The 17,181-nt window shown below is 41.4% G+C and overlaps 1 protein-coding gene across 2 annotated transcripts in view; it reads right to left on the bottom strand.

Moving 5' to 3' along the window:
• The window catches only part of fut8b (fucosyltransferase 8b (alpha (1,6) fucosyltransferase)), an 88,319-nt gene extending 79,333 nt beyond the window's left edge, over positions 1–8,986 (bottom strand). For both annotated transcript variants that reach the window (XM_044377397.1, XM_044377396.1), the window contains exon 1: positions 8,788–8,986. The gene's annotated coding sequence lies outside the window, so the exon portion shown is untranslated. The remainder of the gene's footprint in view (positions 1–8,787) is intronic.
• Positions 8,987–17,181: the final 8,195 nt, after the last annotated feature.

Here is a 17,181-nt window from a genome sequence, read left to right as displayed (position 1 = left end):
AGACATGCACGTATGAACTGCCTCTACAACCTACAAAACGCCTGCCGTCTGCACTGTACAAGTGCTGAAAATTTGTATTGATATTGCAGTATCAAAGAAGGCAACATTTTTATGCAATATGAGCATTACACATTTTATGACTCAATCAATAACTAAAATATCGGGAAAGAGACTTTTCTGGCAAACACAACTCCTTAATGCCCAGAAATACCATTAAGCAACAAGAGATTGGACATCACGGAAAGGTCTGATGGGAGATATTCCAACAATAGCCCAAAAGGGGAAGCTCCTGGAAATGCTTCAAGTTACATCTATTAAGTTAATAAAACCTTAAATTGATTTTTCAAATGCATTGTAACTGCAATACATGTCAAAAATAATGCTGATGAGATGTTTTGTCCACATTTTGCAGACCTAACTCTGTGGTAGTCAGTTTGGTCTTGAGCAAATTGCACAGGTATGAATTAATGTCAACTCATTGTGAGGATCATGGTGTAATCCGCTCCTTAACACCTCCGTGATCCCCCAGTTTGTACAATGATATGTCTGGCTCTAGGTTGTGTATACTCAGGGAACAAAAATTAAAAAACATCATATCTGTCCACCTAAATACTGTTGGACCAAGTGAATCCAAAACAAAGCTGATGGTGGTATTTCAAATTCTGGTGAATTTGTAACACAAAACCTAAATTATTAGGTTCAGGAATACATACATTAAGTCATGCCTGCTCATGATTGTGAACAAATTCATTTCAAAAGACATTCTATTACACATTTCACACACACCAGGTTAAGATTTTAGTCATTCTTTATAAAATACTGCCCTGGTTTTTACTGATGTCCTCGAGTAAATCCACCACAGCCCTCAAGGAGAGTTGTGAGAGAAATCCACCTGCTGATAATCTCACACTGTTGAAAATCATCAATATGTGATGAACAATGCATTCAAGTAGTTATTCTGTGATAGTTGTAATTTCTGTTTTGTTGTACCCACTTAGCTTCAGCCTTCCTAGTCTAATTCGACTTGTTAGTGATTTCCTATATTTCCCAGAGTGCTTTTCAACAACCTCAAGAGAAAGGCCTGACGAGCTCAATGGAACAAGCTGTTTTATTCAGCTGTGGGTTATAGACGTATACGTAGAAAGAAAGAGATAGTAAACATACCAGAGCTTTAATCAAGAAAGTTCTGCATTAAATTGATTCATGCATTCTGGTCTTTCAAGGCTACTGACCGGAGAAATAAGCAGCACGGCTTGGTTAACAATGGATATCTACTCGTATAATTGTAAATCATTATTCAGAGTGTTCAAAATAAAATCTTTGTTTGATTCTGAGTGGGTGTGTTACTGAAATCTGAAATTTAAATCTGGGCTTCTCAAAAGAGGGAGTGGGAAAAATACACCATCAAGCAATTACATGGTTCCCGAAATATAAGTTGAAATTGCCACAAACTATTCTTAATGTTTTAAAAGGTAGATTTTTCCACAAGGGGAATTTTCCCTACAGAGAACCCAGTCAAAGACTTGGCAAAAGTTGCCAAGGGACTTTTTTTTTGGAAGTTCTTGCTTCTTGCTGCTGTGTATGAATGCAGACTTTGCTCTATATTCTCAGTGTGGCTGCTGTCTGATTGCTGCCCTACTGTCTTCCATAGCACCATGCTGGACCAGGTGACAGGACTCCTGCCACGGAAATCCAATCAGGCCAATCCTCTATGATCCCTCACAATCCTCTCACCCGCCGCCCTACAACGCTAACCATCAGTAACACACTGCACATGCCACACACACTGACAATGAACTCTTTGATAGATATGGAGATGGACACACGCACATTAACCACCTCACCTCCTGTGAACTTGGCAAAGACATCAGTGGGGCTTAGTGCTAAGAGAAATACTGAATCCCTTCCGGCCATGAAGGCAACAGTGTAGCTGACCCTACATTCTGACCTCTCAATGGAGGTCACACAGATGAATTTTCCCCTTGGGGTTCAATGGTGCAAGAGCAAAAAATCCACAAACACTCTCCCCACCATTCAAACAAACCCTCCAGGTTGCCGGACTGGCACCAGTGACATAAATAGACCTCCGCCTGCGAGAAAGATAAAGTAGGCCTTTCATCGTGGTCCAGGTCCCACTTTCCTGGGGCCTAGGGCTGCACCCTCTCTGGACCTGTGTGGAGGTCACACACAGGCCACCCAACACTGGCCAGTACTGGATCAGATACCGCTGGGTAAAAGGAGGCCATTCAATAGTCCTTGTGTATGTGAGGAGAGGTGGAGTGGCTGCTGGGAATTTGGGCTTCCTGTTGAACAGTATAATATCCACAAACCCCCATGCAGAGGCGGGCCTGTCACACAACCCTTGCTACCCAAGTGTGGGAAATGCACCCATTCTGTCACATGAGCTCATAGTCTTGTTGTTTTCTGTTTCTATGTGTGCATCTTTGTGGGCTTGTGCATTCAGTATTCTGGCCAAAGACTGAATTTGGGCTATTGTCACTGTGATCCTAATGGCCAGCATCTGGCTCTCTGGCTGCCCTTTTATTTTTTGGGGGGGGGTGGGGAGAATAGGGGTAAAGGGGTGAGAGTGAAGTGTAAGGCCCTATGAAATCTGTTTTAATTTTTTCCAGATTCAACTTTATTTTTTCCCAAATTCCTTGTTTTCGGTTTTAATCTTTCTGAATTCTGTTTTTTTTACGATTTAAGCGTCCATTCCATAGGGCCCTAGAGGTGGGTGATCTGACTGCTAGTGCCTCAAGCTGTGCAGCTGTCCCAATTACTACCTCTCTCTTCTCTCCTAATTTCCCCTCCATACCCATCTGCCTCTTCTGCACTCCAAATCTCTGTCCCATGCATGGATGCCACTAGTGTGGATTTGTGCTTTCAGGAGGCTCCCATACTAAAAAGAGCCCTTTAGAGACCGAAATAGGTTTACATTCTGTTTTAAGTTAGATGCTGTGAGATGCACAAGACCTAGACAGTGCAGTATCTTATCAGGCAGCTGAGGTTTTTTTTAGCTGCATCTCTGAATCCCTCCAGTGCTTCCACACCTGCTCTGGTCCTGGTCTGAGATGTGGACTCAGAGGGGCTGACGAGGCTGTTTGATGGGCCATGGGCACTGAGCATCAGGGGATTCTGTAGGTAGGTGGGTGGTTGCTTGGAAGGGAGAGGTATGGGGGCTGTTAATGTCCCACAGTGTAGGTCCCTCAGCAACTTCTGATGAGCTAAAAATTCTCAGTGTGTCATACCCATGTGAATTCAGTTCCTCATGCAGAGAAGGCGCCACAAACTTCACTGCATTCTTCTTGTCCTAATGCGAAGCATTCATAATGAGAGTGAAAAACTAGAATAAACACAAACATAAACCAACACACCCACACTCAGTGATATGTATGCATATACACAGACACAAATAAATGCAAAGGCACAGGAGGCAACAAGGGACAGTTAAGTGCTTCAAACTGTAAAGGAGGAAAAAAAAAGGGGAAGGAGGGAATTTAAGTGCTGCATGTAGATGGGTACATGCCTATTTCTGGACAGCTCCAACAAGCTGAGAAGAAATGTCGTAAGACCCACTTCTCAGCTCAGGCTGCAGCAGCTATAACTCCTTGAGATACAGCAAAAGTAAGCACACAAAAACAAACACACATCCTCCCTGATGAAAGTACACTGCAGGCAGGAGGGCCAAACAGAGCTGGGGTTGCACACTCTTTGATGGGAAGTCCAGGTCAGGATCTCTGACAGGTCACAACAGTAACAAGGACAGGGTACCCTTAAAGCTACCTCTCAACCCAACACACATTCAAGCATCCTTCAAACCCACCCAAGACTGTTGTGGCTAAGGCGTTCTGTGATCTAGATCCAGTCCCTACACAAATCCAATCTGATGCCACATGGCTATTAGGCCAAACTCCTATTGTGCCTGTCTGACTGAATTCCTATTCAGAACTCCCCTCCTTCCATCCTGTCTTTAGAAATTCAGCTGAGTAAGACAGGTAGACAAGCAGCGAGACATTTAGACAGGCAGACAGCAGGGCAGGCCTACTGGGGGCTTTTCTTTTTCTGCTGCCGGAGAATGCTATCAGCCTGGATCAGGCTAGCCTGCTCAAGCTGAGCTTCAGCAGCCTCACAGACCAGCCCGCTTTTCTCCATGGAAACCTGCCCCACACTAGCCCTGTGATTGGCTCGATCACTAGACAGACACTCTGTCTTACAATACAGATAATAATGGCCCTCCGGGAGGATGAGAGCAGAAGAAGAGTGATGGCAGAGAGGCCTTTTTTTCCACAGATTTTGCCCTTTGGAAAGGCTGCATTCTGCAACCTTACAAGAAACTAGAGACTACAGGTATGTTGCTGCACAAGGCATGCAGTTGATTAGCTCTGCAATCCCTACCCTAATGCTTGAGACATCACAAAAATCCCCAACACATTACCACAGTAAGAGGCTGATGATGATTTTCTCATCTATTTACTGGGGTCTTCAAAAGCCTAGAGAATAGAGGAGACAGAAACAGGGCTTTTAACTAACTTTTTCCACAGCATCCTCACAGAACCGTCCCGAAATGCAATCTAAGCCGTCCCGAATTTAAAATCTTTGTTTTTCTACCTTATCATTGGTTAAAATCATTCAAAGTAACCCTCAACATAAAGAAAACATCATACAAATGATTAGATGATAAATTATAAACCTTTTTTATTTAAATTCATCTTAAAAGATTAGATTAGAGACTAGAGGTTAATCTCACAAAGTCTCACTTAAATTTGAGCCCTGGACAGAAATCAGACGCCAAACACCAGCCTCACATATAAAAAACGAGCCAGATATCAACACTGGTCATAGAAAGATATTTCACTGAACCACATGCATGACACAGTAATTCTTTATCTTTTTTGTCTTGACAGACCAAGCCTTAAATGATAAGACTTGTGTGTGTGTGTATCCATATATAATAATTTCAGTCTTTCACTACCTCAAAGCAGGAACAACAAAAGCTAAAGCGTCTTTTCAACATCTTCTGCTCTATTTACAATACATTGTGTGGAATTGGGATACAGAAACCCTGCACAGAGATTAACAATACCAACAAAACAATGCTACCAGATGATCATTCTTCTTTTGGTAGTCTTGTTACTGCAACTGGCTACAAGAATCATTGTGTCCTGCATAGCCTCTTCACTTCAATGTTCTTTGTGTTTGTAGCACGAGGCCCCCAAACTGGGAACATGTCTTCAAAATGTGTTGTTTGTTTCCTCCGTAGCTCCATTCAGCCTTCTCTTCTCATGCGTCTGACGTTTTCAGGAGAAAAAAAAAAAAAAAAAAAAAGATATATCTGGGACAACAGGGGTGCAAAAAGGGGATGTATACACAGCACACTGAAGCCAATATCAAGCATTATACACACACTGTACACTGAGCCAAAACACTGTGATGCTTGAAATTAGAATGGCTTTTCATGCAAACAGAGGCGCTTGCTGTGCAGGTGACAGGCTGGTATTGCAGAGAGAATTGAAATGAAAAACAAATCCAACTGCTGTTTTAAATAAAACTCCAGTTGGCAGTAAGGCTGGGTCTTACAAAAATCAATTTTCCTATTCAAATCGATCTTTATTTGAATGATCTGATAGCGATTCATAAAATCCCAAGATCAATCTTCTAATATGCCTTTTCCTGTGGATGCATGACGCTTTAACCCTGTTAGTCTTGGCATGACCAGCCTTTGGTTCTTTGTTCGACGAGATCTCGTGTCCAGATCTCACACAAAACAAGATCTGACCATGTGAGATCTCGTTGAACCTCAGTTTTAATCAAAAGACATGTCAGGAGCTGCTCCGCTGAAAGCACCGCCAAGCCTGGTCGCATTTTGGATTTAAAAATTATGAAGACAGAGAAGAGCCGGACAAAAGCAAAGCTATGTGTAAGATGTGCAAAACGGAGGTGAAATATTGTGTTAATACTCGTTGACTGTATAGGCTGTAGACTTGCACGATATTGTGTTGACTGCTGTAGTGTGTTGGTTGTGTTGAAGAAAAATGACATTAATGTAACTGCTTTGAGGTCAATTCTCAATATAAACATTAATAGTTTTAATAATGCACCAGGTTAGATGGTTCCCTGTACAATTTACAGCATTAGTTCTCTGAGAATCTCTTTCACATCCAAGCAAAATTGGTATTGTTACTTATATCCCTAACTGAATTTATATTGAATGGAATCAGAAATCAAATCGGGACCTTGTGAAACACAATCCAATCGATTCGGGAGATCAGTATTGATACCCAGCCCTACATGGCAGTGACTTGCTGCACTAAACCAAACACAGGAATGGTTCTTGCCACGTGACAAATGTGCACACTGTTAAATACAGATAAAACTATGAAATGAGTCACCGCCCATTTTTGCTCACCGCACCGCATCTAACCTCTTTGGCAGAGCAACACTAATATGTTTAATGAACTCATTAGTCAAAAATGAAGACAGACAGTGGCATGAGGCATGGAGGGTGGAAGCACAAAGGGCAGAGAAAGAGGGAGGGAAAGGAAGGGGAAGGGAGAAGAGAGAAAATCTACCTCTCTAGAAACCACATTCTCCTGTATTATAGATGCAGTATCATGTGTTGCACTCGCTACACGGTAACAGATACAACGTTTGTCCAATGTCATCAACCCAACAAGCAGAAACAAAACAAGGTGGGAGGTATTTTCCGAAAAAAAAAACCCATCAAATTAAAGTAAATTTCAAGGGTTAGTTTGAGGGTTAGTTTGAGTGTTATCACTACTATTTGATTTAAGTGCTTCATCAAAATTTACGCAGCCTGGGATGAACTGCTCTAATGTAATTATTTGCACTTGGCTGATATAAATGGGTCCACCCATGGCTATGCCTATTAATTCCAAAAATGGCAAAGCCCAGATCAAAGCAAATGGTTGCCAAAGCATGAGTCACTTTGCTTTATGTAAAATAATTGGCCCCTGACAGTTTAAAACTGTTCAAATTCAGACAGGCGTCTATCTGAAGCAGCACAGTCACCCACCACTGGAATCCAAGACAGACTTCCCCTGCCATGGCATAGACTGCTGTCACTGCAATATATATGGCTGTTTACTTATTCATGAATGGATTAGGGCAACTAACTCAATCAATCTACTTCCAGTTACCAAGGCTGACTTTATTAGATAACATTAATGATGCATTAGTTGTCCATAGGTGTTGAGTTTCTCCCTTGTCAGCAACTACAATTCAAATGAGAACACAATGGATACTGGCTGCAAATGGATCGAAACTCTGGCATAATTGTGGCACTATACAACACTATGAACTAATCATTTATTGTCAGACAATACGCTGTCAAAGAAAGAAAAATCACAGCACGTGGTGTGGAGCTGAAATATGTCTTGTAATATTAACTCCAGACATGAAGTGATGTGATACAGTTCAGCTAAAAAGCCATACCTCATCCACATCAATTGATTTCATGAGAACGCAATAAGACATTCATTTTCCATTGAATCTGTCTTACTATACTATACTGTTCCTCTACATGCTTTGATCTCAGCGTCACTTCTGAGATCATGACAATATTACAGCCATCTGTATACACAGAGTTGGCTGTGTGAGCTGCACATTTCTCACAAGCTTTTTGGTGGCACTTTTACATCACTATGAAGGTGTTCTCATGGGTGCTCCTGCTGGGAATTGAACCTCTAGTCTCACCAGCACTGACACCAGACTCGATCAGCTTGAGCTACACTGAACACATACACACACACATACACTGCCTGTGCATGTGAGTGCTGCCATCTTATCATCTTCCTTGTCAAGTATGTGTGTGTGTGTATGTGTGGAAAGGATGGGAAACAGAAATCACCCTGCAGGCTCCCTCATGACTGTCCTAATGTGATGAAGATGAAGATGACGCATGGACTGAGCCGAGCCGTTTTATTTCATAATCACATATCAGAGGCCTTATTACACATTAACCACACCTCCAGAGATACTGAAAACAAACGCACGCCTGGCTCTGGCGATTATTACAATGCAATTCCTGATAACTAGCAAGCAGCAGTGCAGTGAGGCTGTTAACACAGGCGGCTGCTTTGTCTGCTCGCCACACATAAAACACAATGAAGGAAAGACACTGAAGGATGCACACACTTGTCAAACAACACCCACCCCTCTCCCTTCCTATGTCATGTGTCTTTATTTTCACGTGGAGGTCAAATGAGTTTCACTCTCATTTAACGGTGAGAACTCAAACATGCCCGCGACAAACAGAGCAAACAAACGCAGACAAGACAGCTAGCTCACAGGCTACACGCTTTTAGCACTTCTGATGCCTTTAGCTCACAATAAGGCTGCAAAATCCACCAAATGAAACCACTTTAATAACGGTTGACTCACGCTTCCCAGTCCATATAATGCCGCGGTGTTAAAAAGAGGTTTCAGACTGAACTACCCCCTGGCCGTTACGCAGATACACTGTAAATTGTTTTGAACATACCCCACTTGCCTTTCTCAACCCGAATAAGCAACAAAGGATGACGCGGGGTAGTTTATAGGGAAGTAACGTACGCAACTACCAACGGTTCATCCCTCTAAAGCAGAGAAAAAAAAACATCCGAGTAACGGCGTTCATATAACGGGACCAGAAATCCCTGCCTACCGTGACCGCTATTTGGTCACTGTGCTCTCGGCAGCGACGCAGTCAACAGGCCGAGATGTAGCGGGGGAAACTGCCTCCGTGTCTCCTACATTTTTCCGCCATGCAGTGGAGTTAATATCACCCACCTTGGCGTGATACACCGGCTTCCAGCGGCATCCGACCGACGGGGCGCTGCGGAGGCTGGTCTGACGCCGCAGCAGCCTGGGATGTGTTGCTCCAGAAAACTGAGAGGAAAGGCTGCGGCGGAAACAGAGCTGCGATCTGAGAATACGGCAGCCAAGGCTGCTCTGTGGGGATCTGCTGGTCTGGATGGCCGGTGTCAAAGTAGACAAGAGAGGGGGGGAACCTAACATCCGATCACGGCTTTTCAAAATAATATGTGGTCACTAAGCACAGTGCAGCACAGTGTGACCATGTGTTAGTTCATTGTCCTGTTTATTATATGTGTCCGTATTAACTGGCAGATAATTATTAACATGAAGCAAAACTACAAATAAAGACACCTTTTGTGAGTTTAATGTTTAACACCTGCTAAACATCATTTATTTGTTGATCGTCGTTTAGATTTTCTGAGGTGCATTTGAACACTTCAGCCTGGTGGAAATAAACTTTTCCCATTTTGTCTTTGGTGACCTGTCTAATAGCTAATAAATAATTGTAACATAATTTGGGGCAGTGATCTTCAAACTTTTTCATGTTAAGTACCCCTGAACTGACACAAATTAGACCACGGACCCCCATTTGACATATCTCAATGTGCCCAGGGTCCCCCATCTGATAAGATGTTTGCTTTTAGATGTTTTATTACAGAAAGTGTATGAAACCCATGACCAAAATAGTCATACATACTGTCATTGTGTTACTTATGGATGGAATTGTAGTGAAAATAAATTATTCCCCTTTTTGCTGGGGACCCCCTGGAACTCCTCAAGGATCCCTTAGGGTCCCTGGGCCACATATTGAGAACCACTGATTTAGGCTATCAAAAGTAATTCATCTATACCTTTTCTCCACTTATGCCCCCCAAAACTTATTTTGTTAAATCTGTGCTGAAATTTAATTTCCTACTTGAATTTTATTTTATTTTCCTCTAAAATATCGTGATGCATTTCTATGCCACGTAAAACACTTTGAATCAACTCTGTGTTTAAAATAAACTTTAACTGCAATGATTGTATTTCCCCTGAAATTACTCACTGGGTAATTTATTTTGAAGGCAAAGAGGTCCCATCTCCTGTTTTTGTCTGGTTCTCGCTGGCTAGCTTGACTCTTTGTGATTCCGACCCTGCTGGGAGTCGTTTGGAGTGGAAGCTGCAGTGCGCATACCAGTGTCAGGTTGTTGTACTGCAGTCTGGTTGATACACTGACAGACTGACCGGCGGGGGTGGGGGGGGTAGCCTACCAACTCCCCCACTCCCCCGAAGGCTGACGCTCAGCTCGACCTTCGGGGTGCAGGGGGCAGCATCGGTGCAGGGGGCAACATCGGTGCAGGACACAGCCTCAGTGTAATGTTATAGCCTCAAGTCCTTACTCATATCGAAAGTGATCATGTCACTCAGTTTCCCGAGAACAGCACTCTGCTCCAGTAATCATCTGTCACAACCTCTTCTCTTTCTTCAACATAATCACCAGAATTCGATTCCCTCTCATTTAAATGATAAGAGAAAATAGTTTGATATCCAGTGTTTTTATCTAGCTTGATAAACTCGAGTGCAGTGGGAATATGTCAAGACAGATAAAGAAAACTTTTCTATAGTTTTTCCACCAGGTGGAGGAGACACATTGAGATATGTCATTATTGCTCAGTTCCTCAGTTGAGATAGATTTTCCAAAACACTGGATTATGTTAACATTTTACATTTGTCTGTCAGCCAGAAAGGACTGGTTTCAACATCGAGGGTACACAGAAAAAGACTTACTCTTACATCCGCATGTCTTGAGCTACGTGTAATCTCACTCTTAGTAAAAACCTAGCAGACTTACAGTGTTTATCCATTCATGGTACTTGCAGTAATCACACTGTGGGGACAAGTGTGTTCACACAGTCACAACATGGGGACTTGACTGTCATTCAGAAGCAGAAACTGGTGCCCACAAGAACCGTAGGGTTAAGTATTGGTTTTGGTCAGTGCTAAGGTGGGGCAAGGACTGTGGTTAGGCAACCAGTGATTATATGGTTTGGAATGAAAGTTTAGTCATAACAATGCCAACTGAAGTGATGAAAAAGAGAATGTGAGGGTGAAAGTGGAAGTGAGAATGTATCTTCATAACAACCCTTTCTTTGTTTGAAAGTGGTTTCAAAGACAAAGTTCATAGCAAGGTCTATGGATCATCCTGAGTTACCAGGATATTGTTTCTGGAAAGACATTGTTTTTAATACTTTGAGCACCACAAACAAAATTCCATTCACCTCTGTTGTATTGGGATGAGAACTGTCAGAGTCAGATATCTTAATACCTTGGCAAGTAAAGCCTCTCTGTAAGGTTAAATCCCACTAGTAACAAGAGAGATGTGTTTTCTTGTGAACAAACTCTTTAATAAAAATAGCAATATACACATACCATATCAAGAAAGCAGAAATTAACAGGAAAATATTGGACAGCAGCTGTTTTCAGTGATAATTTGCAGGAACAAATTAAAAAGTAAGTTGTTGTTCGCAGCGGAAAGTTAAGTCATAACATAACCTCTGAAATGAGTATAGGCCCAACAATGAACACCACCCCCCTAGTCCTTTTGCTGTATACTATTTACAGCTCTGCACGTCAGCTTTTTGAGTAGTAGATTATTTACATATTGTAAAGATTACATAATGCAGGCGCATAGCTCATCCATTTAGGTTTGTAAATAAATAGCACACCTGAGTGGACAGGGCCTCTGGACAAGTCATCAGTCACACAGCTATAAACCACTGCTGTAAAGGCTGCACATTATCACACTCAGCAGTCTTCTTGTGGAGACCTGCTTATTCATTCATTCACAGTCATGGTTCAGATTACATGGCATTCATTTTAATTTAGGCTAGTCAACTTTACAGCAGAAATGTTCATTGATTTGAAATGGACTCAACAAACAAAGACACCTTTCTTGTATGCATTTCATGTCTGCACTCCTCGTCACAACATTAGGTGATACATATTAGTGCAGTAGTTGCTGTTTAGTGTGTGTAAAGATCTATTTTATCTGTATATATCATTTACCCCAGGTGGTATGAAAAAGTAAAGCAACAAGGGAAGCCTGTGTATGTGCGTGTGTGTGGATGGGTGCTGTGAAACAGTAAACAGGCTTTCAGGTATAATTTGTTGCCCTTGAACATGTAATTTACTGTACCACTCTCTGTGAACTACCATATATGGCTGTTTTTTCTATCCTCGGCTTTTACAGTCACACTTGAGAATTAAGTGACTAAATCAAATTCATAATACCCAAGGGCTTTTCATTTGCTGTTGCTTCCCCATCTATCTTTGAAAAATATCCAGCCTGCCTCTGAGAGGTCTCACTCCTGTGGTGAGGAGCTGAATCACAATAACCACCCCCACCTACATTTGGTACACACATAATTTCCGTCTTACTTAGTGGCCCTGACTGCTAAAGCTGATGCAGTAGCACCATCATGTGGAAGTAAGGCCACAGTACACTGTCGATGGGAGGGAATAAACCAGTCAGAGGTGTTTTCTTTGAAACTGTAGACATTACTTTAAAGAGAAACTATGACTCAGAGAACCTTTCAGTTTTATTTCTTCTCATTCATGACTCATGTTTATGGTTCAAAGGGCCACCTATAATTATTGCTGGCATACATGCGTACAAAACACCAACTGCACATACACTGTTGCAGAGAAACACCTACCCCTGGTATGTCTATTGGCAGCTCTCAATGGAGGGGAGTCGCATCTACCTGCTGCATGATGCACATTTCCTTATTTGGACATCACTCCTGTAGTTGCAGGTGTTAGAATATATGGATGGCTGAAGCTTCTCCAAAAGAAACAATGGCCAAATATAGTATATATAGTATAGTATATATAGCATATAATATAATCAGACCTCCCAAACTAGTCATATAGAAATTTTCTGGGGAGATAAGCGAGCGGCAAGGGATTTGGAGTCGATATGAAATGGTAATGAAAGTTTGAACAAAACAGACAAATTTAGTTACTTGAAGTCATTTTTAACAGGTACAGCAGTGAGTGCATTATTTAATGATAATTATGATGCAATGAAAATACTAATTAGTTGATTTGGCTGCAAGGACCTGGTGATAAATGCACAAATGAATAAGTTACTAAATATGACTCCTGTAAGAAAGGCCACTGATGTAGTGTCATTGCGCAACTTGTATGATGACTGCAGAGTACAAGCACTTGTTGTCATGTTGTTGTATCTGATACTGATGGAAGCCTGTTATGTCCTGTATTGTTAAAAATGTTTCCTGAGGAAACTGCCCTTGAGTTCACCCGACAAGAAGCTGACAATGTGCTCAAGGCAAAGGATTTGATGGACCTTTTGAAATTGGAAGTGGAAAGTAGAGAGAGAACAGCAAATCTCACTCAAAAGAGAGAAGGTTATCAGCATGAGGAAAGAAATGCTGGTCGTGATAAGGAGCGTGAAAAGGAGCGCAGAATGAGAAGGCCACACACTGGCACCACAGTGTCAGCTGCAGCCTTCCATATTTGGAGTCCAAATGATAACAGTGACTGTTTATTTTGTGGAAAGGCTGGACATAAATCATCCAAATGCACAGAAGTCACCATGGCAAGTGTTTTATGTGTCTATGCTCCAGACACATTGTGCATGACTGTAAGGCGCAAGGCATTGTATGTGAAGCATGCAGTAAAAGACATTATAAACTGTTTGTATCCACCTGTCAAAACGTGCAAAAGATGACAAAGGTAACGAGCCATCATCCACAGATACTGTAGTGTCAGTTTTTCCAAGTAATTGGGAGGGCAACACTGTATTGTTACAAACTGCTAGTAGGGCTTTAAACCTACCAGTCATGGGAACAGAAATAATACAGCTACACATTTGTCTCTGTAACTCAAAAAAGAGTAACTGCAAGAAAGGCCAAGGCAAGCTTGAGAAAGTTAAAAACAAATGAAGCTGTTGATGTGGAATTATTGGAAACACAACTGTATGCTCTTCAAATATGCAAATAGTAGATGAAAAAATAAGACAGTTCCTTGAAGATAAAGGTCTACAGATTGCTGATACTCCGGTGAGACGCATGGAAATGGAAGACATTGGGACTTTGATTGGAGGAGACCGCTACTGGAATGCAGTGTCAGGACAGAGAGACTTGACAAGTGGCTGTAGAGAGTAAATTTGGATGGCTGATTCAAGATGTTGTGTCCATCCCTGTCCACGGAACCTGTGGATGTGGAGGTCTTTCATCTGAGTGTTGGAGAGGAGCAAATACTGACCGACAAGCTGTGCAGTTTCTGGGAGACTGAATCACTGGGGATTCACATGGAAACCAAATAGAGCCTGGAGACAGATGCAGTTTGGAAGTTGGAAGTGTCGGTAAAGTACCAACAAGGTAGATCTGAAGTTTGTTTGCCTCGGAGGGAGGATAATTCAGAATTGGCTACCAATTACTGTACTGCAGCGAATCACTTGAACAGTCTAGCCAGAAGATTTCAAAATAATGACCAGCTGTATGATCAACATAGTCAAGTGTTTCAAGAGTATCTAGCAGAGGGAATTTTAGAAGAGGTAATTAATGTTGAAACAGAAAATCCAGTTTACTATCTGCCACATCATCCAGTGATCAGAGAAAGTAGAACTACTACTAAGCTATGAGTTGTGTTTGATGCCTCTTCTCATGAGAAAGTTACTCTCTGAAGGAATGCCTTTTAACTGGACCAAATCTAAATCCCAATTTACTTGCATTCTGATCGATTTCCAGCAGCACAGAGTTGCAATGATGCGGACATAAAGGAGGCTTCTTTGCAAATGACCCTAAATGAAAGAGATAGAGAAGTGCTGAAATTCTTATGGCTAAAAGAGAAACCAGTCTCCTTTAAGGATTTGAAGGTGGTGATTACAAGAATGACGCACATGATATTTGGCACATCTGCCAGCCCCATTTTGTGTGCTGCAATGATTAGGCATCATCTCAAAAATATGAACACATATATCCAGAAGAAAGTTTTGGATGAGTGTTTGTATGTGGATGATTTTATTACTGGAGCAGAGAATGTTGATAATGCCATAAAACTATCTCGGAGAGCCAAAGAAATTATGTCAAGTGCAAGCATGAAATTATGCAAATAGAACACCAATTCCCTTGGTTTGCAAACTGTGTGGAAGCAGCAACATGAGATGGAACAAGTAGAAATCAAAGGGCAAAATCTGCTCAAGGTTCTAGGATTAACATGGAAAACTGACACTGAACTTGTGTTTGAGATGAATAAATTAATTGAATATTTGCAAGACAAAAGAGACACAAAATGAGGGGTGCTTCAGGCTGCTGCACACAAGGGCATAGATTTGGTTTTAACTTTGGTAGGGACATTTCTTTTAATCAAACGCCCAAAATAAACAGCAGTGTATGTACACATGCTCTCTGTCTCTCTTTTCTCTTTCATATGCACACATGTGCTCACATACATACACTCATATAACTTGCTTGAAACAGGCATAATATTTAAAATTGACATAGATTTTCCACAATAACTGCTACAAGAAAATAATGTACCTGTAGGTAATGTGAACCAACTATCTGCTGTAATGTTTTCAAACCTCACCTGAGATTCTGTTGCTTTTCTTTCGATTTGTTGATTGATATCTTTAAATCATCTCAACAACTTCTGTTTGTGTTGTTTTTTCATTCAACTCCCGAATTTATGGTTTGATCTTTCATTATGACATCAGAGCTCACCGGAGAGGCTGTAGCTCACCTGTCTGTGTGTCTCTGTGCTGCTCAGGCTGTTCCTGACAGGATTTTCAGAATAAATTGATTCAACACATTCACAAACAAATCAGTGAGACAAGCTGTGGCTAATTTAGCTTATAAATAATCCATGTTGTAATGACCCATATGCAATAACAACTCATCCACTATTTGAACAGGGGAGGGATGAGGTTATATAAATATTTCTCCTAATAATGTCAAAGAAGATTAACCATTAATTACAGAACATTCTTGTAGCTAAGCTCGGCTGTTACTTACACTTCGGTTCTTCTTTAAAAAGGACCTGAAGTCCTAATTTGCTTTTGGGAGCAATTTTCGCCTACAGTAATAGTTTTTTAATTAAACGACATGTTTGAGCAAGAATCATAAATCAGTTAACAACACCTAACTCCTGGAATTTAAATAAGATGTTAGTTTTATCTAATGAAGACATTTTCAATTCTATTACGTTTAAAACATTTAAGCTATCAATAAATACTAACCACTTCAAGTTCACCATTGTTCATCACACTACTGCCAGGCCCCTGCTGGGCTGCAGCTAGTCGACAGCACGTAATACAGCTTGCAGTTAAGGGTTGCCAGATAATCAAGTCAAATATCCCCCTCTTTAACTCTTTATCATAATGACCCACTTTTTTTTTGCAGAAGGCACACAAACCTGGCAACCCTGCAGAGATCTTACCGGTAACATTATGTGGAGTTAAAATGGCAAGGTAGCTTGGACATGTCCCTACCAAATCTATGCCCATGGTTGTGCATATCTTTGATCCCATTGGACTCTTATCTCCATTCACCATTTGAGTAAAATGTCTTTTTCAGGAGATGTGGGACGAACCTAAAAATGAGAGATAATGAAACGTATTTTTGGACTGATTCTATGATGACGTTCCACTGGATTAGGAGACAGTTTGGGTCAGTGCAATTTAGAGCTTGACCTTACCTGGAAACTGGAATTATTGTGCTGGAAAAGAGAACCCCACTGACCACGGGACATGAGGAACAAGTGCCCAAGCTTTAAAGGACGATGATCTGTGGTGACACAGGCCAGAGTAGCTGAAAGATTTATGTTGTGAAACAGAAGTGATGATTGACATTAATGATGATGTTCAGGAATACATCGTTCAGAATACAGTGACTGAGCCAGACTGTACAGTTCAAGTCCTCTTTGATTTGAGCAGTGAACTCAGTAAAGCCTTGAGAATAACAGCCTGGACACAGCGTTTTGTATATATAGACACCAAAGAAAGACAGACGCACTGGGGAACTGTGTACAGATGAGATTCATTGAGCAGAAAAATACTGGATAAAGCTGACTCAAAGTATCAGTTTCTCAAAGGAAATGGACAACTTACTGAAAAATACCGGATTGGACAAACAATCAGAGGTCATTACTTTGAGACAATTCTTGCTTTATTCACTTGCGCTGTAACACAAGCTGTACATTTAGAACTAGTGTCAAATCTGTCCACCAATGAATTCCTGTTGGCCTTTAGAAGATTTATTTCCAGACGTGGCATTTGGTCATCTATTCTGATAATGCAAGGACCTTTGAAAGAGCTGAATAGGATCTAAAATTTCTGTGGACTCTGGTGGAGGGAAAAGAAAT

This window comes from Thunnus albacares, chromosome 16 (genome assembly GCF_914725855.1).
Source record: "Thunnus albacares chromosome 16, fThuAlb1.1, whole genome shotgun sequence".
Lineage (NCBI taxonomy): Eukaryota > Metazoa > Chordata > Actinopteri > Scombriformes > Scombridae > Thunnus > Thunnus albacares.
Note: the sequence above shows the minus strand (reverse complement) of the source record. Positions and strands in the feature narration are given on the sequence as shown.